Here is a 23,687-nt window from a genome sequence, read left to right as displayed (position 1 = left end):
GGGAATAAGGGAAAAGTCTCCAATAAAACACTCCTTAAAAACAAAAACCAAAAGAAGGAAGAGGAGGTGAGTGAGGAGGAAGAGGGGGACAAAGAGGAAGAAGAGAAGGAGAGGAAGGAGAAGGAGGAAAAGGAGGAAAAGGAGAAGAAATGAAAGAAGAAGAAAGAAGGAAGAAGTGCAGGAAGAGGAAGAGGAAGAAGAAGAAGAAGAAGAAGAAGAAGAAGAAGAAGAAGAAGAAGAAGAAGAAGAAGAAGAAGAAGAAGAAGAAGAAGAAGACAACCACCACTGTGACATTGGAAATCAAATTCAAACTCCAGGTTCCACAAAAAACAAAACAACAAAACAAAAAGCTGGAAATCAGTTATTTGGAGAATTATAGTTTAATTAAAATTAAAAAATCAAATGGTATGCTGGAATGAATGCAATGACTGGCCCTCACATTATCAGTAGCATATAAGAAGGTAGACCAGATATCCGTATTAAAAAAAAAAATACAGTTGTTCTTGCTGTGACCTGGTTCTTGGATATCTTAACTGCATCTGAAAAATTCTGCCCATTTCTTTGTACAACAGTTGTTAAATACTTTGTAAACTATTCTCACTGGTAACTCTCACATTATGACTAAAGGAATATGATGTAAGGCTGGTAATAATTAATAGTGGAATCCTTTCAATATTAGGTAATGAATCTAAATATGAGGTTACTATTTGAAGATCAAAATCTCTCATTAAACTTTGTAAATATCATTGTTGTTCATTTAATAATGTATAGATCTGAATTTTAATTAAAAGCAATAAAAAACCTTTTAATGAGATACACCATTTCAAATGAGTGTGGCTTTTGAAACAAAATTACATGACTAGAAACTCATCGGTGAAGGAACTGGGACGATTTTACGAAAGGAAATACTCATTTTTCTATAACTTCCTTCTAAAGTTAAAAGCAAGCATCCAAGTCTGAGGATCTTACCAAATCTCTTCTATTCTATTTACCTGCTCCTTACCTTCCTATCCCCGGAGCTCTGCAGAATGGAGTACACTGTAAATCCCCAGCATTACTTTTGAATGTGATGACCTGCAGGGCTGTCAGGAAAGGTGTTTCCAAAAGGGCAAGGCCATCATAAAGGAAGCAAACTTGAAAGGAGCTATCAAGTTCAGAGGTAAGCTCTCCCTTTACCTTACCTTCACACAGTGGGGGGCTGTTAAACTCTGACAAACATAATGGTTTATTGGCAGCAGGCATTTTAGATTCAGGAAATCCCATTTCTAAGCCTCAGGATACATTCAAAAGTGAAGACATGAAATCCCCATTATGCCATCTGGGTAAACAGCTTTCTCAGGAAATGGCAAGTGGATTTTCTTTTCTCTTTTTGTCAGTTTTCCTGTCACTGTGGTATTCAGACAACCTGCAGAGCTTCAGTTGAATGTCCTGAGAACCTTTCATTGATGTGCATCTTTGAACCTGAAAAGATGTCTTTCTACTTTCCTTGCAAAGTAAATATTTCCTGACACTCCAAATTTTTTTTTTGTTAGAAGATCCTCTTATTCCTCCCCTGTGGTCATGCACTCATAAAGGACTGTCTAGCAGAGTTTGTCAGCCTCCATCCAAAGGTCAGATTGAAGGAATCTTTCAGCAGTGGCCTTTTTCATCAGATAACATCGATTCTCCCCTCCCGCATCCCACCTATGGCATGACTCTACAGTGTTAACCAAAGCATAGCTAGATTCAATTTCTCTGAGTGAGCACATAACTTGTGAGCTTCAACTTATAGATAGTAACATATACTTCATAGTAATATATACTTCATAGAACGGTTGTCTTGGAAAACCAGGAGAGAATGAGGTCTCAACAGAAATTTGAAAGGGATATAGAATCATGTGTGTGAATACCTTAAATCAGGTTGTTGATCTTCATTTGAAAATTTCTTTATTTTATTAATCACTTTATCTGTTTACATTTCAAATTATATCCCACTTTTTGGTTACCCCTCCACAGACGCCCCATCTCATCCTCCCTTCCCCCTCCTCTTTGCCTTTATGAGGATACTTTTCCACCCACTAATCCATTTCTGCCTCACCACTCTAGCATCCCCCTATGCTGGGGCATTAAGCCTCCACATGATCAATGTCCCCCTCCCACATGTCAGATAAGACCATCGTCTGTTACATTTGAAATTTTCTAAATTAATAATCTCATATACAGTGGTTCATGATTGGCAGAGGTTTTAATCTGTAGCTCAGAGGAAAAGGCTGAGCTAGCATTTGTATTTTTCAAGTCTGTGGCACAGATGGAAGTAGAAGATGTGTCTTGGTGTGATGTCATCCATGAAAGTCTGAGAGAGTATGAAAAGATTATAAAGACTGAGCAAGTCTGTCTTCTGAGGCGTGAGTATAGGAAGGAAACACAATAATTAAAAAAAAAAAAGAGGATAAACACAAAAAGTAAAACCCTAAGATTTTTTTTTATAAAATATACACACAACTATTCACTATGTCTTAAACTTTGTATTTTTAATAAACATATGAATGCAGTAATGTTATATTATTAAATTAGAGATTTGTGAAGATGATTGCAGGAGTGATGGTTAATCTAGGTAGGAAAGCTCTTTTAGTATACTATGTGTTTTAGTATATTATTAATATTTTAGTTTTTCTTGCACATGTCTATTTAAATGACTTATATCCATGCCAGAAGAGGGCATCAGATCAGCTGGTACTGAGTTTCAGACAGTTATGAGACTTCTTGTGAATACTAGAAATCAAACCCAGGTCCTGCACAGAATCAGCCAGTGCTTTTAACCACTGAATTACCTCTTTAGATCTTTACCTTACCTTTTGAGACAGAATCCATAAGTGAACCTGGTGCTTGTTGATTCTTCTGGGGGTGGAGGGGGGCCTACACAGTAAACTCCAGATATTGTCACCTGTTCAGTACAACACATTTTTTCATGTGTTCAGACAGCTCCACTCCTCATGTTTCTGCAAGTTATCAAATGAGGTATCTCTTTTACCCAAAAATGTACATCATTTTAGAGTTTTATTTTATAAAGTTAAAATCAAGAGTGAGGTATTCATCCTGGACAAGCAGAAAACAGTTGATGATTTTTCTGTATTTCCAGAAGAGTAAAAGCATTTCTTGTATTTTCCTAAAGTCAATATTTGAAGGAACTTTCCAGACTTTAGTCTTGAATGATGCATCCTCACTTGCTTCACTTTCAAAAAGATATTAGAGAATATACAGAGGGGAGAGGCAGAGATACTTTAATCAGGTACTTCACCCTTAGTGTATTTAAGTTTATAGTTAGGGCATAAATCCTGCCAATCTTCCCTGTATGCCTCTGACTAGATTTTCCTTTGTATTATTTCAAAGACCTTTTTATGCTCTATGAATTTACATTTTACAGATGTTGTGATTTATGGTAGCTTTTCCTTTTGTCAGTTGCCTATAAGATGCGATATGTCAACTATTGATTTTTATGATCGCATATGTTTATCAGGTTAAATTTCTCCACAAGACAAACCATACACCCAGTGTGAATCAAGGTCACCAAAATTATCTGTGTCTTTGAAGATCTAACCTTATCTCTTTTCAGAGATTAAAGGCAAAAATTAAATAAAACTATAATAAGACAACAGTAAATATTTTTCTGACTTTGAGACTAGCAATAGTGAGGTTATAAAATTGTTTTAAGGTTGCACGAAAAAGGATAGGCACACTCACCTAGGAGAAGAGAAAAACTAGAATCTGGAAGTCAAGATTAGACTTGTCTAAATGCATATATGAAACTTCATCTGTAACTGCAGGTTCTCATGATACTTTGGTTCATTTCCTATGAACTGCACTTTGGTGTGGAAGCTCATTAGCAGCCTAGACCTTCCGATAAAAAGTTCAAGCTACTGTTTTCTATAGAGCAGTTGTTCAGAGAACATTGGCTGTGGAATCAGCACCTGTTTTAATTGACATTTTTGTTTTAAAATACCGAGTTTAGTTTTATGTAGAAAATAGTTTCATGAGGTTTGGAAAATGTGTTTCTTAACAACAAATGCAAAATACCTTGTACTTATGTGGAAAACAAAATTTTATACTATATCTAGAAGTTATTATTTACAAAATTGTATGAAAATTCTTTTTATGTATTTTTGGAAATTAGTAAATTTAATACTTCCATTTTTAAAATTTTCATCATAAAGTTTCTTGCTCTAAATTTTAATAACTTTTTTCTTTTTTGTTTTCTTATTCAAGTAATTATTTTTATTTATTTACATTCCATCCATTGTCTCCCTCCTGTCCCCCAACCCACAGTTCCTCATCCACTTCCCCCTCTCCCTTGCCTCTGAGATGAGGCTCTCACTTTACCCTTCCTGCCCAGGTTGCCCCTTCCCTGGGTCATCAAGTCTCTCAGGATTAGTCACATCATCTCCCACTGAAATTAGACCAATCAGTCTTTTGTTATATATGTTCTAGGGACTTCAGACCAGCCTGTGTATCGTGCCTGGTTGGTGGCTCAGCCCCTGGGAGCTCCTAGGTGTCCTGGTTAGTTAAGATTGCAGATGCCAAGAGGTGCTTGCTGACACAAGCCTGAAATAGCTGTCTTCTGAGAGGCTCTGCCAGAGCCTGACAAATACAGAGGCAGTTGCTTACAGCCAACCATTGGACTGCACACAGAGACCACAATAGAGAAGTTAGAGAAAGGACTAAAGGAGCTGAAGGAGTTTGCAACCCCATTGGAAGTACAGCAATATCAATGAAACAGAGCCCCCAGAGCTTCCAGGGACTAAACCACCAAGTAAAGAATATACACGGAGGGACCCATGGCTCCAGCTGCATATGTAGCAGAGGATGGCAACCTCTGGTATTAATGGGAAGAGAGGCCCTTAGTCCTGTGAAGGCTCCATGTTCCAGTGTAGGGGAATGACAGAGCACTGAGGTTGGAGTAGGTGGGTGGGTGGGGGAACACAGTTATAATAGCACAGGGAGGAGGATTGGGATAGAGGGTTTCTAGAGGGGAAACCAGGAAATGGGAAACCACATAAAATGTAAATAAATAAAATACCTAAAAAAGGAAAAAAAAAAGAAGAAGAAGACTGCTGGTGTTCCTATGGAGTTGGCCTCCCATTCAACTTCTTCAGTCTTCCCCTAATTTCTCTATATTCCTTCATAGGAGTCTCCGACTTCAGTGGTTGAATACAAGTATCTGCATCTGTCTATGACAGCTGCTGGTCGGGGCTCCCTGAAGACAGTCATGCCAGGCTCCCAGTGTGTAAGCATATCATAGCATTAGTAATCATGGCAAGCCTTGTAGCCTCCCCACTAAATGGCTCCCAACTTGGGCTGGTCACTGAACGAACTTCTCCCTAGTCTCTTCTCCACTTTTTTCCTAGCAGTTCTTTTAGACAGGAACATTTCTGGGTGAGAAACTTTGACTGTGGGTTGGTTCCTGTGCTTGTAGGCTCTGTCTATCTACTGGACATAGACTCTTTGAGTTCCCGCTCCCCACTCTTGGGCATTTTGGCTCAAGTTCCCCCATTGAGTCCTGAGAGTCTCTCACATCACAGGTCTCTGGGTCTTTTTAGAAGCCCCTTCCCCACCTCCCACCTCTAGCAGTTTCATATTTCCAATTATTCTCCTTGCCCTCAGAGCTTCTCTCTTGTCCCCTCCCCCATACCTGATCCTGTTCTCTTGATCCTGCGCCCCCTTCCCTCTCCCACCCAGGTCCTTCCCTCCCTCTGCCTCCCTTGATTTTGTTGCCCCCCCCCTTTCCGTTTTCTAAGTGGGATTGAAGTATCTTCACTTGGGCCTTACTTCTTAAACCTCTTATGGTCTGTTAGTTGTATCCTTGGTATTCTGTACTTTTTTGCTAATATCTATTTATCAGTGAGTACGTACCATGCATGACTTTTGGGGTCTGGGTTACCTCATTCAAGATGATATTTTCTAGTTCCATCCATTTGCCTACAAAATTCATGATATCCTTGTTTTTAATAGTTGAATATTATTCCATTTTGTAAATTAATCACGTTTTCTGTATCCATTCTTCTGTAGAGAGACATCTTGGTTGTTTCCAGCTTTGGCTATTATAAATAGGACTGCTATGAACATAGTGAAGCACATGTCCCTGTAGTATGCTGGAGCATCTTTTGGGTATATGCCCAGGAGTGGTATAGCTGAGTCATCAGATAGAGCTATTCCCATTTTTCTGAGGAACAGCCAGATTGATTTCCAGAGTCATTGTAGTAGTTTATAATCCCAACAGCAATGGAGGAGTGTTCCTCTTTTTCCTCATTCTCACCACCATGTGCTGTCGGTTGAGTTTTTTATCTTAGCTATTCTGATTGGTGTAAGGTGGAATCTCAGGGTCGTTTTGATTTGCATTTCCATGGTGAGTAAGGATGCTGAACATTTCTTCAAGTGCTTCTGAACCATTCAAGATTTCTCTATTGAGAATTCCCTGTTTAGCTCTGTATCCCATTTATAATTTAGTTATTTTTGGTTATTTTTTGTTGTTGTTGTTGTTGTTTTTGAAGGTTAACTTCTTGAGTTCATTATATATATTGGATATGAGCCCACTATCAGATGCAGGGTTAGTGAAGTTGTTGTTGTTGTTGTTGTTTTCCCCGTCTGTAGGATGCTGATTTGTTGCCAGACAATGCAGCAGACATTAGCTGCATAAAGACAAAGCATATCCTTTCTTTCTTCCAAATGTGTTATTTAAAGGGACAGACATAACACAATTATGTACTCTGGTGAAATCAGACATGTATGTGATTTAGTCTTAGCCCAATAGGGAAAAAAAAAACAACAACAAAACAAAACAACAAGAAACCCAAGTCTGATTTATAATTGGGAGATGAAAGGAATGAGGGCCTATGAGTGATGACTTGGATGAGACAGTATTGTACACTTGGGTAAGAAGTGGGAGGGGTGACTAGCCACAGAAAGAAAGGGGCAAAATATATGATGACAAATGAGGAGCCCATGTCTGTCTGTGTCTGATAAGTGTTGTTCATCTGCTAAAGATTCACATTAACTTCTATGTATGATTTCACTGTCCATCGTAGATAGTTTGGAGATACTTGGCATATGCAAGACAGTCATTATCATTTTGAAATAATAAAACAAATAGATACATTTTGTAAAGTAGAATTAAAAATTATTTTCACAAATATGCAAAAAATATTAAACCCTGGGCATACTAGAAAAGAAGTGTCTGAAATGAAGTAGATAAAGTGTTTCTCATGATGATTGTAATACTATAAAACTCTGTTCTGGAAGCTTTTGTCCCTATGCAATTTCATAAGAAATAAAATTGCGGGCTGGTGAGATGTCACAGCAGTTAAGAACATTGGCTGCTCTTCTAGAGGTCCTGAGTTCAATGCCCAGTAACCATGTGGTGGCTCACAGCCATCTATAAGGGGATCTGATGCCCTCTTCAGGCCTTCGGGTGTGTATACAGCAGAACATTCACACATTAAATAAATTAAATTTAAAAAAAATAAAAAGAAATAAAATCGAACTTAGTATCCCATTATCCCATTATGGCTTTTATCATAAAGCACTATGCATTGGAATGCTCATAAAAAGCAGGTCTAGTAATTGGGAATACCAAAATGTGTTAAAATACTGTCAATTTTATACTAAATTTGACAGTTGTTGTTTGCCTTTTGTTTTGATGCCCCCAGGAGTACATGTCTTGAGTATCTTGTCTCCATGGTGGTGCTATTGGAAGGTAGTGATATCAAAAAGGTAAACACCATGAGAAGACTATGAGGTCATCAAATATACGTTCTTCAAACAGGTAGGTGACTTGTCTGCAAGTGCTTGGTAGTGCTTACAAATAATAGTTAATCAGAGAATATGCTTGACTCTCATCCTTCTGACCTTATTTCTTGACTTGGGGTGTTAGTCTTCCTCTCACAGGCTCACCTGAATCCTCCTACTCTATGTCACCAGGACTTACAGCTGGAAAAACTGCAAATAAAATAGTGGATGCAATTAACTAGTATCAGATATTTTGCTATGCCGATTAAAAGTCAATTAATACAGGTTCCCTTCTTGAGATAAAGGAATTTGATCTAGTGGTTTCTTGAATTTAATCTGAGTAATTGGTCTTGAAGGTACTGTTGTATGAAATAAGGTATGGTCATCATTATCATTAAATCTAAGAATCTCAGTCATGGTTTGAGGTTATGTTTGTCATTTCCAGAGAAAAATATGTCGTTGTTGTTTTCATTAGTCTCCACTTACAGTGTCCGGAACTGAACCTAGTCTCATGTGTCAGAAGAACCAGGAAGCTCAATCAGGATAGAACTCTTCCTCAGGCTAACACTGAGGTTGATTATTATAGGAATGTCTATTAGACATTATACTCTACAGAGTGCAAAAGAAATGCCACCTTATATATGTCAAATTATTTCTATATTGATGGCAAAATACTCACCCCCAGAAATACTATTCAAGACATGTGATGAAACAATAAATGCATGCAAGTTGCATTACATGGACAAAAGTTGTATACAGATTCAGAGAAGAATTTTTTCTTTCTTTCTTTTTTAACAGAGGAAGGGTGAGGAATGGATATAGAGGTAGAGGAATAGAGAAAAAGAGCAGAGAGAATTTTTGTTGATCTTTGACTAGAACTCCTAATACAAATGCCAGTTTGTATTATCTTTCTATTTGAACTTGATCAGCTGACAGCGGAAACAGAATTTCTGAAAGGGACCTAATGGTGGTGAGATGTTTTGATGTTTCCTATTTCCATGTCTTTTTACACTGTCAAATGTCGTTGGATTACCCACATTATTACAATCCTCTAATGAGCAGAGAATAAATCTCAGACCTCATAAAGGAAGCATGCCGCCTCACATTATTTTATATAAAATGATGTGTGTGTGTGTGTGTCTGTGTGTGTTTTCCTAGAGAGCTTCGGGCCCTGACTGCATCTCAGCTAAGCACAAATTCTGTAAGTAAATTGGCAGGCTCTTCTAACACTCCATCCTGTTTATAATACTCCATTTAATTGCTTAGCAGATAGAAGCCAGTTCTATTGTACACATCTTCAAAGCATAATGGCATGAATAGAGAGAATTATAATAATATGCAGCACAATAGACATCCTAGGACAGGCGCTGTCATGTAAAAATATTAAGTAACTGAGCTACAATTATGTTATAGGTGGTAAGGCATTTCAGTGCTAGAAGCAATTATTGCATGCAATCCATAAAATCCATAGCTAGAAATGAAAAATATAAGCTAAGTACCTGAAGTATATGAATATGTTCCTTTGTGGAATAGGCACTGTATTTGTTCAAAGAGTAGTGAAACCAGAAGTGATTAAATTATGAATCACACAAAAGGCAGCATTCACGTACATGTATTACTTTGAATTTTCAATAACAACTGCATTATAGAAAGTGAGATAATGGTAAAACTTTTCTGGGTGAGGAAAGCAGAATGACTTTTATTTTGCAAGAAACTTTCAAGGTGAATGAATATGATTTATTTTAATTAAAAATAGTAACATTATTAATAAACTTCACCAAATGCTTGCTGCTTTAGAGTTCCTTCATAACATGAAGTGTCTTTTTTCTTGTATTATGTCTGCTTTGTTAGAGCCTAGTATATGAAAATAATCATAAATTGATCATGCCAGAATTTATCCATATTTTCCTTTCCATTCCCAGTAACAAAAGGTCTGGCATGGGAGCTAGTTCTGTCAGGAAAGTGCCTGCAAGCCCCAGAATGAGCATCTGAATTTGATTCTCAGAACCCTTATAAATTAATAGGACCCAGTAGAGCACACTTTTAGTTAAGTTGCTGAGGAGATGAGCAGAAGTGAATTTTGGGGACTTTTTTCTTCTGACCCATCCTAATCTAATAAGAAGAGCCCTAATAATGAGAATCCCTGTCACAAAAACCAACCAAACAAATTAAAACAAATGAACAAAACTCTGTTATTTGTAGTAGCCAGAAGCTAGAAACAACCCAGATGTCCCTCAAGGAAGAATAGAATCTGAAATTTTCGTTCATACACAAGGGAATACTATGCAGCTATTAAAAAAATGAGGACATCATGAATTTTGCAGGCAAATGGATGGACGTAGAAATATCATCCTTAGTGAAGTAATTCAGACCCAAAAAGACAGGCATGGTAAGAGGTTATTAGCCAAAAAGTTCCTAATACCTAGGATACCTACAGTCCTTAAGAAGCATAACAAGCAGAAAGGCCCAAGTGAGGATGTTTCAATCCCTCTTAGAAGGGGGAAGATAATAACCATGGGAGGTAGAGGAGGATAAGGACCTTAGTGGGAAAGAGGAGGGGGCGGGCAAAGGGGAACAGGATAAGTTACAGGAGGGAACAGGGAAGAAGCCCAGAGGACCAGGAAAATAAATGGAAATAAGCAGCTTCAAGGGTGGGAGGTGGGGGGACCCTGGGCCTCAAGTGGAGGAACAGGGTTACTAAGCGATGGTCAAAACTTCTGACCCAGAGTGGCTCCTGTCTGAAAAAATACTGCAGGGACGCAAATAGAGAAGTGACTGAAAGAAAGGTGGTCCAATGAATGGTTCAACTTGGGAACCATCTCATGGGTGGGTACCAAGGCTGAAAATTATTAATGATGCTATGATGTGCTTATAGATGGGATCCTTGCATGGCCGTCTCCTGAAAGACCCTACCAGCAACTGACTGAGACAGAAGCAGGAACCCTGTCTTAGTTAGGGTTTTACTGCTGTGAACAGACACCATGACCAAGGCAAGTCTTATAAAAAGCAACGTTTAATTGGGGCTGGTTTACAGGTTCAGAGGTTCAGTCCATTATCATCAAGGTGGGAGCATGGCAGTATCCAGGCAGGTATGGCACAGGAGGAGTTGAGAGTTCTATGTCTCCATCCAAAGGCTGCTAGTAGAAGATTGACTTCCAGGCAACTAGGATGAGGATCTTATACCCACACCCACAGTGACACACCCATTCCAACCATGTCACACCTATTCCAACAAGGCCACACCTTCAGATGGTGCCACTCCCCAGTCCAAGGATATACAAACCATCTCATTCCACTCCCTGGTCCCCATAGACTTGTTCAAAAACCAAACAAACAAAAAAAAAAAAAAAAAAAAAAAAAAAAAAAAAAAACAAAAACATGAGTCTATGGGGGCCATACTTAAACATAGCATAATGCAAAATGCATTTAGTCCAACTTTCAAAGTCCTCATAGTCTATAGCAGTTGCAACAATGTTAAAAGTCCAAAGTTCAAGGTCTCTTCTGAGATTCATTCAACTTAATTAACTGTAATCCCAAAAGCAAGGCAGGAAACCAGTTGGGCAAACTCCAAACTCTGCATCTCCATAGCTGATGTCAAAGTGGTCTTCAGATCTCCACTCCTTTTTCATCTTTGTTGACTGCATCAAACTGCTTTCTCCAGGGGGAGGGGGGGTTAACTCCCTGTTAGCAGCTTTCCTCAGCATGTATCCCATGGCTCTGGCATCTTTAATATTTTTGAGTCTCCAAGGCAATTTCAATGTTACCTGTTCTTCTTTCAGTGTCTGGGATTCCACTTGATCTTTTGGACTCCACCTAAGGGCTGGCATCATTTCTCCAGCTCTGCCCTCTGTAGCACTCTAAGCTCAGGTTGATCAACTCCATTAGGCTGCTGTTCTTGGTGATCATCCCATGGTACTGACATCTTCAATACACTGGGGTGTTCCACTCCAACTAGACTTCATCAATAGCCTCTCATAGGCTCTCTTCAGGGTGCCAAGCCTCAAATCCTTTGAATGACTCCTTTAGTCCTGGGCCATCAACTACAGCTGAGGCTTCACCTTCTCCAATGGCCTTCCCTGGCCTCTCACAGTGCTAAGCCTCAGCTTCTCTCCATGATCCCTTCATTCCTTCACAAGCAGTACCACCTGAGTGACTCTTACACATTACCAAGTCCAGCCGCAGCATGAGGTACAACCTTGGGTATCTCGGGAACACAGCTTCTTTGTGCTCCCAGAAAACAATTTCCAGAAGATTTCACCTCAGTGATGCTGGTCTCTTCTTAATCACTGCTAATTCCTGAGCTCCAGCTAACCAGCATCATTTTTCCCAGTATTTCCTTCCATTCTTAACTCTAGAGCCAGAGCCACATGGCTGAAGCTGCCGAGTTCTGCTGCTTACAGGAACTAGAACATGATACCCTTGTACTATTACATCACTAGCTTTATGTTTTCTAAATCCTTCACTGCCTAAGCTTGGCTATCCTGGTTCTTGCTCTGTAGATTGACATTGAATGCAGAGATCAGCATGCCTCTCTCATGGGATTAAAGGTGTGTACCACCATGCCTGGATCTAATTAAGCTGGGTAGAAACTTGCCCCAAGGTCCCACTCCCTTAATCTGTTATTTCCTAGAACACAGGATTTTGCTCCATTTCACTTCCTGGGATGCCTTTAATAATCGAACTATATATTTTATATTTTGTGTTTCTAAGCTTGCTATGCTTATTCAAACTTCTCTTTGTGAGATTTAACCAGAGAACAAAGTCTCTGCTGGGCTTTTTTGAAACTTCCTTTGTCAATGCAATTAATCAAAGTCTCTTCACCTTAGCCTCAGGCAGACTTTTCAGACAGGGGCAAAAAGTAGCTACATTCTTCACAAAAATACCACAAAAACAGTATTTTTGCCATATACTGAAAGTCTTCTCCTTTGAAATCTCTTAGACCAGGTCAATACAGTTCAAATTACTTCCAGCAAAAAAGTCTTCCATATTCCTACTACAATAACCCATTAAGCCCCATTTAAAGCATTCCACTGAGTTCCAAATCCCAAGTCCAAAAATTCACATTCTTTCAAATAAAAGCATGGTCAGGCCTATCACAGCAATACCCCACTCCTAGTATCAACTTCTATCTTAGTTAGGGTTTTACTGCTGTGAACAGACACCATGACCAAGGCAAGTCTTATAAAAAGCAACATTTGATTGGGGCGGGCTTACAGGTTCAGAGGTTCAGTCCATTATCATCAAGGTGGGAGCATGGCAGTATCCAGGCAGGCATGGCACAGGAGGAGCTGAGAGTTCTATGTCTTCATCCAAAGGCTGCTAGTGGAAGACTGACTTCCAGGCAACTAGGGTGAGGATCTTATACCCACACCCAAATTACATACCCATTCCAACCATGTCACATCTTTTCCAACAAGGCCACACCTTCAGATGGTGCCACTCCCTGGTCCAAGGATATACAAACCATCACAAACCCCTATGACTGAATTAGGGGAAGGATTGAAGAAGCTTAAAGGGAGGACAACCCTATAGGATCAGCAGTCTTAATTAACCTCACGGAACTTGTACAAACTGAGTCAACAACCAGGAGCATACACAGGCTGGTCTGAGGTCCCTGGCACATATATAGCACAGGTCTGCCTGGCTTGGGCTCATTGGGAGAAGATGTGCTTAATCCCTGAGAGATTTGAGGCCCCAGGGAAGGGAGCGGTCTGGTAGAGTGGGAGCACCTTTGTGGAAGTAAAGTGGGAAGAATGGGATGAGGAACTGTGGAAGGAGGGCCAGGGAGGTCTGACAACAACTGAAATATAAATAATTTATAAAAATTAAAAGATAGACAATGAAGAAGCCAGTGAGGAAATGTTGAAAGTAGAACAAAATTATAAAAACTCTGCCAACCATATTTTTCAGAAGAGGTTAGAATTGATTGTCAAAACCCCAAATTTTTGGTTAACATTTGTCAAACACCCACAAGTTTCTGTACCACTTGGGGAGGAAGACTGAAAGACTCTAAGACTCCCAAAGGGAGACACTCACTCAAGCCTCGGGACAGCCGCGCACCCAAGAAGACACTGAGACCGAACTCAAGATGGTAGAGAGTAAGATTTTATAAAGCAACAGCAAGCAAATACATGAACCAGAGCTCTGGGGTCGAAACTCATACACCAAGTGAGGTGCAGAGGAGAATCGACGACCGGCCCAAATTTTTCACAAGCTTTTATAGGAGAAAGGCAGGGTGGGGAAAGTACAAATGTGCGTCACTAAGGGGTTCTGCCAAAGGTTATTCCCAGGGACTTTCCAAGGGGCTTTTCGTAACCAAGGGGTCGTGTCCTATATTTTGGCAATGTATTTGATTTATTGAAACACTCTGAGGTTGTTCTTATCTCAAAAATGTTCTTGAGGCTGTTCCAGGAAACCCTTATTTCAAAAATGTTCCTGGAACAGTCCTCAGTTGGGAGGGGATCGAACTCTGAGTTGAAGAGTTCAAAAATGTATTCTGGGGTGAAGAGTTCAGGAGTGTTCCGGGAACTATCCCCAGATGGGAGGGGTAAGAGGACCTTGAGTTAAAGAGTTCATGGAGAGTTCAGTTTTTCCTCTTTCATTCCCCCCTTCTTCTGGTGAAAAGCTCTAATCCTAGAGCGGGGTTTCGGCCTCCTGGAGGACCCGATATTGTTGCCTTAGCACCATAACTTGCACTGCATTTATTCTTTCTCTAATAAAAGCTACTAACTTATTAAGTATGCAAGGGCCAAAAGTAAGCAAAAGCATAAGTGTAATTAAGGGTCCTGCTATGGTGGAGAGGAGGGTGGTGAGCCAATGGGACTTATTAAACCAGCTTTCGAACCATCCTTGTTGGCTTTCTCTTTCTTTTTTACGCATATCTAGGCGTTCTCTGAGTTTGGCCATAGAGTCTTTGATTACTCCTGAATGATCAACATAAAAACAACATTCTTCTTTTAGGGCAGCACAAAGTCCTCCTTCTTTAAGGAATAATAAGTCTAATCCCCTCCTATTTTGCAGCACTACTTCAGACAGGGAAGTTAAAGATTCTTCTAATTTAGTTATAGACTGTTCTATAGTTCTAAGATCAATATCCATAGCTGTATGTAATTCTTCATAGTATTGGGGGGTCTGAACTAAGGCAGCGGTCCCTGTACCTATTCCTGCTGCTACCCCCAATCCTAAAAGTACTGCCAGAGTTAAGGTAATGGGTTCTCTTTTCCAGCGGACCCGATGATCAAACTTGTCTAAAAAGGAGCTATCATCATGATACAGGAGTCTAGGAATAAGTTGAACTAAAATGCAGAAATCTTTGGAACTATTAAAAACAGATATAGATACACAAGGAGTGAGACCGGTATTGCAAGCCCATACTGTGTCTATGGGGAGCACCAGATACTGACCACTTTTGCTAGGCTGGATGTTCTGGGTCTGATTACAAAGGTGCCGTTTATCCTGAGGCGCCTGGCCTAAACAGAGCCCACTTCCTGAAACTGCTGCCAGAGTCAGCTTTCTGTTTTCCCCCCAAAGGCATTGAAAATGATCTGAAGTAGTATTATAAGTCCTGATCTGAGCAATTCCTTCATAATAAGGGGGCCTAGAGGCATAGCATAACCAACATGATTGAGTCATATTAGGATTAGTCCTATTTAACACCAAAAAAGCTCCTTGGACTAGACTGACCAGACGGCTCTCTGTGTCTAGGGGCGATGGGGAAACTAAGGTCGTCCTCATGAGGGAAGTATTAGTCCCTAGGGAAGGTCTTGCTGTGTTGGGCTGTGGAGTTGGTGGAGCTGGTACAGCCGGGACCTTTGGGGGAGTCGGTGCGACTGGGGGTTCCTGTTCCACAAGGACCTTATTGGGCCCTATGGGTGTTACTGCCAATTCTTTTACTGTCAGCTTGATTGTAAAAATGAACCCAGGGTCTCTCGGTGGAATATATACTCGCCAACCCCACTTATTTCCTTTTAGCCAACTCAGACGAGCTTGTTTCCCTTTCTCGGTGAGTTTTATAAGTAGGGGGTTGCAGTATTTACCTTTGCATGGTCCTGAGGGACTGTTTTTAAAAGCGCACCTATTCTCTGGATATTTATAGGGGTTTCTTTCTCCTTCGTTTGCCTTGTCATAACCACTGCCCCGTTTTACCGTGATTAGGTCCCAGTCAGAGGAAGGCTTCCAATAGGCATCCCCTGTCGTTTCACATGTCCATTTACCACAAAAGTAATCTGATGCCCCTCCACATTCCTGTTTAAGCCTTCCGCTCTGACCCTGTCCAGGGCAAACATAAAAATGTGCAGCTCTAAGATTAGCTCGGTAGAACTGCCCCGAACATCCCAACGTGCTCCCTATCCCATTCAGAACACACCGCTCTTCAGGGGGTGGGTTAACAAGATCAGTATGATCGGGGAGGTCCCAATTGGGAGATCCTGCTGCTAATCTACAGATGTCAGGTGTGAGATCAGGCCACCAAGTCCACAGGGGAAGGACTGCAGTGATTGCCCACACAATGTTTCCCTTTTCATTAAGCACTTCCCAAGACTGCTGAACTGGGGCATGAGGGTTGTGGTTCCCTAGGCTTAGGGTGGCGCCCGCGACACAAGCGAAGTTTAAGAGGATTGTCAGTAGTTGCCACCGTCCAGTTGTCTTCATGGTTGCCTCTACCCTGGCTAGGAGCCTTCTTGACGTGGGAGGCGTGGATCCAGGCAGCGATTCCGTCTACTTTTACTGCCGTTGGAGTTGTTAACAGTACCAGATATGGTCCTTTCCACCGAGGCTCAAGAGTGCCAGTGCGATGTCGTCTGACGAGGACCGAATCTCCAACCTGGAACCCATGGGGCACTGCCGTGGTTCCCGGTGCATAAGCTTCTTTGATCTGGTCCCAGATCTGTGTTCTGACAACTTCTAAAGCCTTTAAATGGGTAAACAGACCAGAGGGTGAGGAAGAGTCAACACAGGGATCCAATATCCCGCCAGACTCAGTCAAGGGGGGCGGTCCCCCATGCAGGATTTCATAAGGGGTGAGACCGAAACGTCCAGGTGTGTTTCGGACTCTAAGGAGCGCAAAGGGAAGGAGGGTCACCCAGTCTTTACCGCCGGTCTCAATAGCTAATTTAGTTAGGGTCTCTTAGAGTCCTATTCATTCTTTCTACCTGTCCTGAGCTTTGGGGTCTATAAGCACAGTGTAATTTCCAATCAGTCCCCAATTGTGTGGCCAATCCCTGACTTACCTGGGCAACAAATGCGGGCCCGTTGTCTGAGCCAATTACCTTAGGGATCCCAAACCAGGGTAGGATTTCTTCAAGGATCTTCTTGGTTACTACCTGAGCAGTTTCAGACTTAGTGGGAAAGGCCTCTACCCACCCTGAAAAAGTGTCTATAAATACCAGCAGGTACTTGTTACCATACATTCCTGGTTTAATTTCAGTGAAATCCACTTCCCAGTAAACTCTGGGGCGATCCCCTCGTTGTCTCTTTCCTTGTTCTTTATAAGGTCGGGCAGCGTTAGTGAGCGCACAAGCCCGACAGGACTCCACTACCTGTTGTACCACCGTATTCAATCCTTGGATCTGATATCTGGAATTTTTAATAAGTTTCAAGAGTTTGTCAACCCCTAGATGGGTGAATTGATGCAGTTTCTGGACAAACTCTCTTCCCTCTTTGGCAGGTAGCTTGATATGCTCTTGGGAAAAATAGGGGAGCCGGTCCGCAGTCCAGATGAGCTCCCTGATATCATATTCTTCTTTTTGGTCCTGGCGTGCTACTTGATGAGGTTCTGGCGTGGGCTCGCCTCCCTCCACCAAGACTGCTGTTTCTAGAGCAGCTTGCTTTTGGCAAAATATACAATTAGGATGAGTCACTGGTGAGGGTCCTGACGAGGGCCCACTCTTTCCTGTCAAAGCCATCACCCCCTGGGCTGCCTGCTTTGCTGCTACATCAGCCATCTGATTTCCTTGGGCCACAGGATCCTGACCTTTTTGGTGGCCCGGACAATGGATAATAGCCACTTTCTTTGGCATATGTATAGCCTCTAAGAGGGCTAGAATTTCTTCTTTGTTTTTAATGTCTTTACCTGCTGAGGTAAGTAGCCCCCTCTGTTGGTAGATGGCCCCGTGGATATGGGCTGTAGCGAAAGCATAACGGCTGTCAGTGTAAATGTTAATCGCCTTACCTTCAGCCAACCGCAGGGCTTGGGTTAGTGCCATAAGTTCAGCCTTCTGAGCCGAAGTTCCTTCTGGAAGACCACTCGCCCAAATTACCTGTTTTCCATCTACTACCGCCGCTCCTGCTCTCCTTTTTCCCTCCACCACAAAGCTGCTGCCATCTGTGTACCAGGCAGGCACACCCGGCCAAGGCTGATCAGTTAGATCTCTCCTCGTTCCAGTTTCCTCAGCCAGGACATCAGCACATTGATGTACAGGAGTGGAGTCGTCTGCCAAGGGGAGGAGGGTAGCAGGATTGAGGATGGCAGGTGGAGCAAAAGTTACTCGGTCATTTAGCAACAAACTCTGGTAGTGGGTCATCCGGGCATTAGTCATCCACCGGTCAGGGGGCTGACGTACAATACTCTCCAGAGCATGGGGGGTGATTACAGTCACATGCTGACCCAGAGTAAGTCTTTAACAAGCAGGGCTACTGCAGCAATGGCTTTCAGGCAGGAGGGCCAGCCGCTGGCAACTGGGTCGAGCTTTTTAGATAGGTAGGCCACTGGCCGCTTCCAGGGCCCCAGAGTCTGAGTCAAGACCCCACGGGCTATTCCAGCCCGCTCATCAACATATAGGGTAAAAGGCTTAGTCAAATCTGGCAAGGCCAGGGCGGGGGCTGCAAGCAAGGCTGCCTTTATGCTGTCAAAGGCTTTTTGGTGTTCCTCAGTCCAGGTGAATGGGACTTTTTCCTTAGTAAGTGGATATAGAGGGGCCGCCAATGTTGCGAACCCTGGTATCCAGAGTCTGCAAAAGCCCGCCGTCCCCAGGAACTCACGTACTTGGCGCGGGGTGGTGGGGGTTGGGATCAGCATTACAGTCTGTTTTCTGGCCTCGGTGAGCCACCACTTTCCTTCCCGGAGGGTGTACCCTAAGTAGGTCACCTCGGTGCGACATAGCTGGGCTTTCTTAGCCGATACCCGGTACCCCAACTCACCCAGTTCATTCAGGAGCCTCTTGGTTCCTTCAAGACACAGTTCCTGAGTTGAGGCTGCGACCAGCAAGTCATCTACATACTGTAAGAGAGAAATCTGAGGGTTCTGCGCCCTAAAAGGCCCAAGGTCACGGTGGAGTGCTTCATCAAAAAGAGTAGGAGAGTTCTTGAATCCTTGGGGCAATCTTGTCCAGGTTAGCTGGCCCGTATATCCTCCTTCTGGGTCCCTCCACTCAAAAGCGAACAGTGGCTGGCTATTAGGGTGCAATCGAAGGCAGAAAAAAGCATCTTTTAAGTCTAAAACAGTGTACCAAGTCCGCTCTGGCGGGAGGGAACTTAGTAGGTTGTAAGGATTTGGAACAGTAGGGTGAATGTCCTGCACCCTCTTGTTAACTTCTCTTAAATCTTGCACTGGTCGATAATCATTAGTCCCAGGCTTCCATACTGGCAGTAGAGGAGTGTTCCAAGGGGATTGGCAAGGCACTAGAATTCCTTGCTCTATCAGTCTCTGAATATGTGGCCGGATGCCTTCTTTAGCTTCCTTACTCATAGGGTACTGTCTGACCGAGACTGGAGAGGCATCGGCTTTTAATTCTACCACGACCAGAGGCACTTGTTTAGCTAATCCCATCCCTGCCTGCTCAGCCCATACTCCAGAAAAAGCGGATAGCCATTCAGGGTCTGGCAATTATTTGGGACCCTGCTCATGGAGGCGATACTCTTCCTCTAAATTTAAAACCAAACATGCTATAGGGGTCTCTCCCCAGGTGATTTCTGGTCCCTTTGAGGTGAACTGGACTTGAGCTTTAAGTTTGGTCAACAAGTCTCGTCCCAGAAGGGGCGCAGGGCATTCAGGAATCACAAGAAAAGAGTGAGTTACTTGATTTTTTCCTACTTCCAAAACTCTCTTAGTAGTCCAGGGGTAAAATTTACTGCCAGTAGCTCCTATTACCATAGTCTTTTTACTTCCTAATTGTCCTAACGGTTTAGTCAAAACTGAATGTTCTGCTCCTGTGTCTATTAAAAAATTAACAGGAGTCCCCTCCACAGAAAGTGTTACCCTAGGCTCAGGGAGGGGATCTGAGCCCCGACTTCCCTAGTCTTCCTTCATAGCCAACACCTTGGGTTCTTTTGGCTTCCTTTTGGGGCAATTTCTGGCCCAATGTCCTTTCTCTTTACAGTATGCACACTGGTCTCTTTCAAGTGGAGGTTTCTGTTCTCCTGGAGGTCTTCTCGCCCTGTTGCCCAGGTACCCTGACTGTTCTTTTTCTGCCCTTTTTGCACCTACTACTATGGCCAAAATCTTAGTTAAGTTTCTCTCTTGGCGGCGATCACGCCGATTTTCTCTCGCTTCGAGCTCTCTCTTTTCTCTCTCTTGTTTTTCTTCCTCCGTCTCCCTCTTATGATACACTCTCTCAGCTTCTCTCACTAAATCCTGTAAGGTATAATCTTGGAGCCCCTCTAGTCTCTGTAACCTTTTCTTGATATCAGAGGCAGACTGACCAATGAAAGCCATAGCCACGGCTGCTTTTTGACCCTCTGAAGAGGGATCAAAAGGTGTATATCTCCTGTAAGCCTCCATTAGTCGTTCTAAGAAAACAGAGGGCGGCTCCACTGGACCCTGAAGGATCTCTCTTACCTTGGCCAAATTAGTAGGTCGCCGTGCGGCCCCTTTGAGCCCCGCCACTAGAGTCCGGCGGTAGACCGTGAGACGCTCCCTACCTTCCGCAGTGTTGTAGTCCCAATTAGGACGAGTCAAGGGGAAGGTTTCATTTATGAGATTGGGGAGATTAGTGGGGGTCCCATCTTGTCCCAGGACATTCTTTCTGGCTTCCAGCAGGATCCTTTCTCTCTCCTCCGTGGTGAAGAGGACCTGCAAAAGTTGCTGGCAATCATCCCAAGTGGGTTGATGGGAGAACATAAGGGACTCAAGGAGCCCAATAAGCCCAGAGGGGTTTTCTGAGAAAGGAGAGTGGTTAGTTTTCCAATTATATAAATCAGAAGAGGAAAAAGGCCAGTACTGCAAAGGAATGAGATCATTAGGTCCTGGCACTGGCCCTCCCACATGTGCTCTAAGTGGCAAGGCAACTGTTGAATCCGGCCCCCCCTTCCTCCCCAGGGCTTCGGCCTCGGCGGCTCCTAGTTCCCCCCGCCAGTCCCTGTGCCCCTCTCGCTATTGGTCCCTGTGGCGGGGCGGCCGCTGGCGGCTGCTGAGGCAGGGGGTAAGGAGGAGGTTGGGAGTCTATCCAGAGGAGGTCATCAATCTCTGGATAAATCTTGGGAGGTGCTGAGGGACTGGATTTTTCGGCTGCATCGGACTGGACAACCGCGACCATCAGTTTCGAAGAATTTGAAATCCAAGGCTTGACCCACGGAGGTGGGAACTGAACAAGATTCTGCCAAGTCACAATGTAGGGGATCTGATCAGGGTGACCTCCTTCTTCCTGGAAAACAATTTTCCTGACGGCGGCGATTAGTGACAAGTCAAAAGCACCCTCTGGTGGCCAGCCCACTCCAAATGTCGGCCACTCGGAGGTGCAGAAGGTCTGCCAAGGACCCTTTCTAACTTCCACCGACTAGTTGTGAGCCCTGACCCTTACCTCTCTCCAATGCTCCAGGGTTAGAGACAGGGGAGAGGAGGCAGATTGTCCCATTTCTAGAATAATAGCAGACACAACGAGAGCAGACACAAGACTGAGACAAAAAAGAAACCAAAAACTGCGGTGACCTCGCGTCGCCCACAGACAACTTACAGAATCAGATGGCCTCTCCAAGGCCGGCCGATTTAGACCTTCCACCAAAGTGATGGTCTCTTGGCCTTCAGAGGGGTCCACCAAGCGTCCTTGGTCCTCCCCTTGTCTTCCTGGGGCGTCCCCCAGGGCAATCGGACGGTGGACACCGGACACGTCTATCCCTATCCACCCCATGCTCTCTCTCCTGGAGCACGGTCTCAAGTGCTTGTACTAAGCACAGAGCATCACGCAAAACCGAAACTGCGATCGCACCAGATACAGAACGGCCTACCTGGCCTCCAGATTGAGACCTATCTGGTCTCCAGAAACAGAACACAGACACCAGACCAGAACAAAACAGAAAATCTTACCTCTGAGTGGGTCCAGGACCTCTGGGTGGTCGCGCTGCTTCCCGGCCAACGCACCAAATGAAAGACTCTAAGACTCCCAAAGGGAGACACTCACTCAAGCCTCGGGACAGCCGCGCACCCAAGAAGACACTGAGACCGAACTCAAGATGGTAGAGAGTAAGATTTTATAAAGCAACAGCAAGCAAATACATGAACCAGAGCTCTGGGGTTGAAACTCATACACCAAGTGAGGTGCAGAGGAGAATCGACGACCGGCCCAAATTTTTCACAAGCTTTTATAGGAGAAAGGCAGGGTGGGGAAAGTACAAATGTGCGTCACTAAGGGGTTCTGCCAAAGGTTATTCCCAGGGACTTTCCAAGGGGCTTTTCGTAACCAAGGGGTCGTGTCCTATATTTTGGCAATGTATTTGATTTATTGAAACACTCTGAGGTTGTTCTTATCTCAAAAATGTTCTTGAGGCTGTTCCAGGAAACCCTTATTTCAAAAATGTTCCTGGAACAGTCCTCAGTTGGGAGGGGATCGAACTCTGAGTTGAAGAGTTCAAAAATGTATTCTGGGGTGAAGAGTTCAGGAGTGTTCCGGGAACTATCCCCAGATGGGAGGGGTAAGAGGACCTTGAGTTAAAGAGTTCATGGAGAGTTCAGTTTTTCCTCTTTCAAGACAAGGAAGCTCTGGATTATCTGACCAGAGTTGAAGTGACAGAATTTGAAGACATTAAATCAGGTTACAGAATAGATTTTTATTTTGATGAAAATCCTTACTTTGAAAATAAAAGTTTTCTCCAAAGACTTTCATCTGAATGAGAGTGGCAGTGACCCATCTTCAAAGTCTTCAAAGTCCACCGAAATCAAATAGAAATCTAGATTTGACAAAATGCTCAACTCAAACGCAGAATAAGGTCAGCAGGAAGAGGCCACCCGAAGAACCCAGAGAGCTTCTTTACCTGGTTAACTAACCATTCTGACGCAGGTGCTCACGTGTTAGGAGAAGTCATCAAAGATGATACTTGACCAAATTCCTTGCAATAGTATTTGGTTCCAGATATGGATGATAAACAAAGAGAGGCAGAAGATAATGATGATGAGGAGGAGGTAGGATTGGAAGATATTGATGAAGCAGGAGATAAGGATGAAGGTGAAGAAGATGAAGATGAAGATGAAGGGGAGGAAGGCAAGGCAGAAGAAGGCTAGGATGGTGAGCACAGAAGATTGATGGATTCCAACCTTCTTTATTTTTGTTTTCTTTATTTAATTCTCTCCAGTCCCTGGGAGCAAGTTTGCAGTCTTTTTCTCCCCTGTCTCCCTGTGCCCTGTTTTTGAGGTCTCAACATCATTTGAAGTCTCAACAAATTTGAGGGGAAGTATCTTGAGCAAAATACAACAGGAAAAAAAACCCTCCACATTTCAATTCTAAATTCATTTTTATCCTTTCTTGTGTCAAAAACTGTGGATTCAACATCACCACCATGCTCTGTGGGAAAAAAGAAAAGCCCTCCAATATCCCTGGCTCTGCTGAAGACTCAAGGGTGCTAGGCCCCTCTGTAATAGTGCATGGAATTATAGATTTTTTTTCCTCTGATATAGAGCTCAGAGATTACATTGTGTCTTTATATAAATACAGACAGTTAGCATTTACCAACCTGTATCGGTTTACTTTCTCTTGTTTAATAAAAAGGAAAAACAGGGTATAAAC

General features: G+C 42.9%; 1 pseudogene; it reads left to right on the top strand.

The window, feature by feature from the left end:
* The first annotated feature begins 7,707 nt into the window (after window positions 1-7,707).
* On the top strand, window positions 7,708-23,185 carry LOC110306574 (protein SET-like; annotated as a pseudogene).
* The last annotated feature ends 502 nt before the right edge of the window (window positions 23,186-23,687 follow it).

The sequence above is a fragment of the Mus caroli genome, unplaced genomic scaffold (genome assembly GCF_978045245.1).
Source record: "Mus caroli unplaced genomic scaffold, Mus_caroli_1 scaffold_14, whole genome shotgun sequence".
In the NCBI taxonomy this organism is placed as follows: Eukaryota; Metazoa; Chordata; class Mammalia; order Rodentia; family Muridae; genus Mus; species Mus caroli.
The sequence above is the reverse complement of the archived record's forward strand: the minus strand, read 5'-3'. Positions and strand labels throughout refer to the sequence as shown.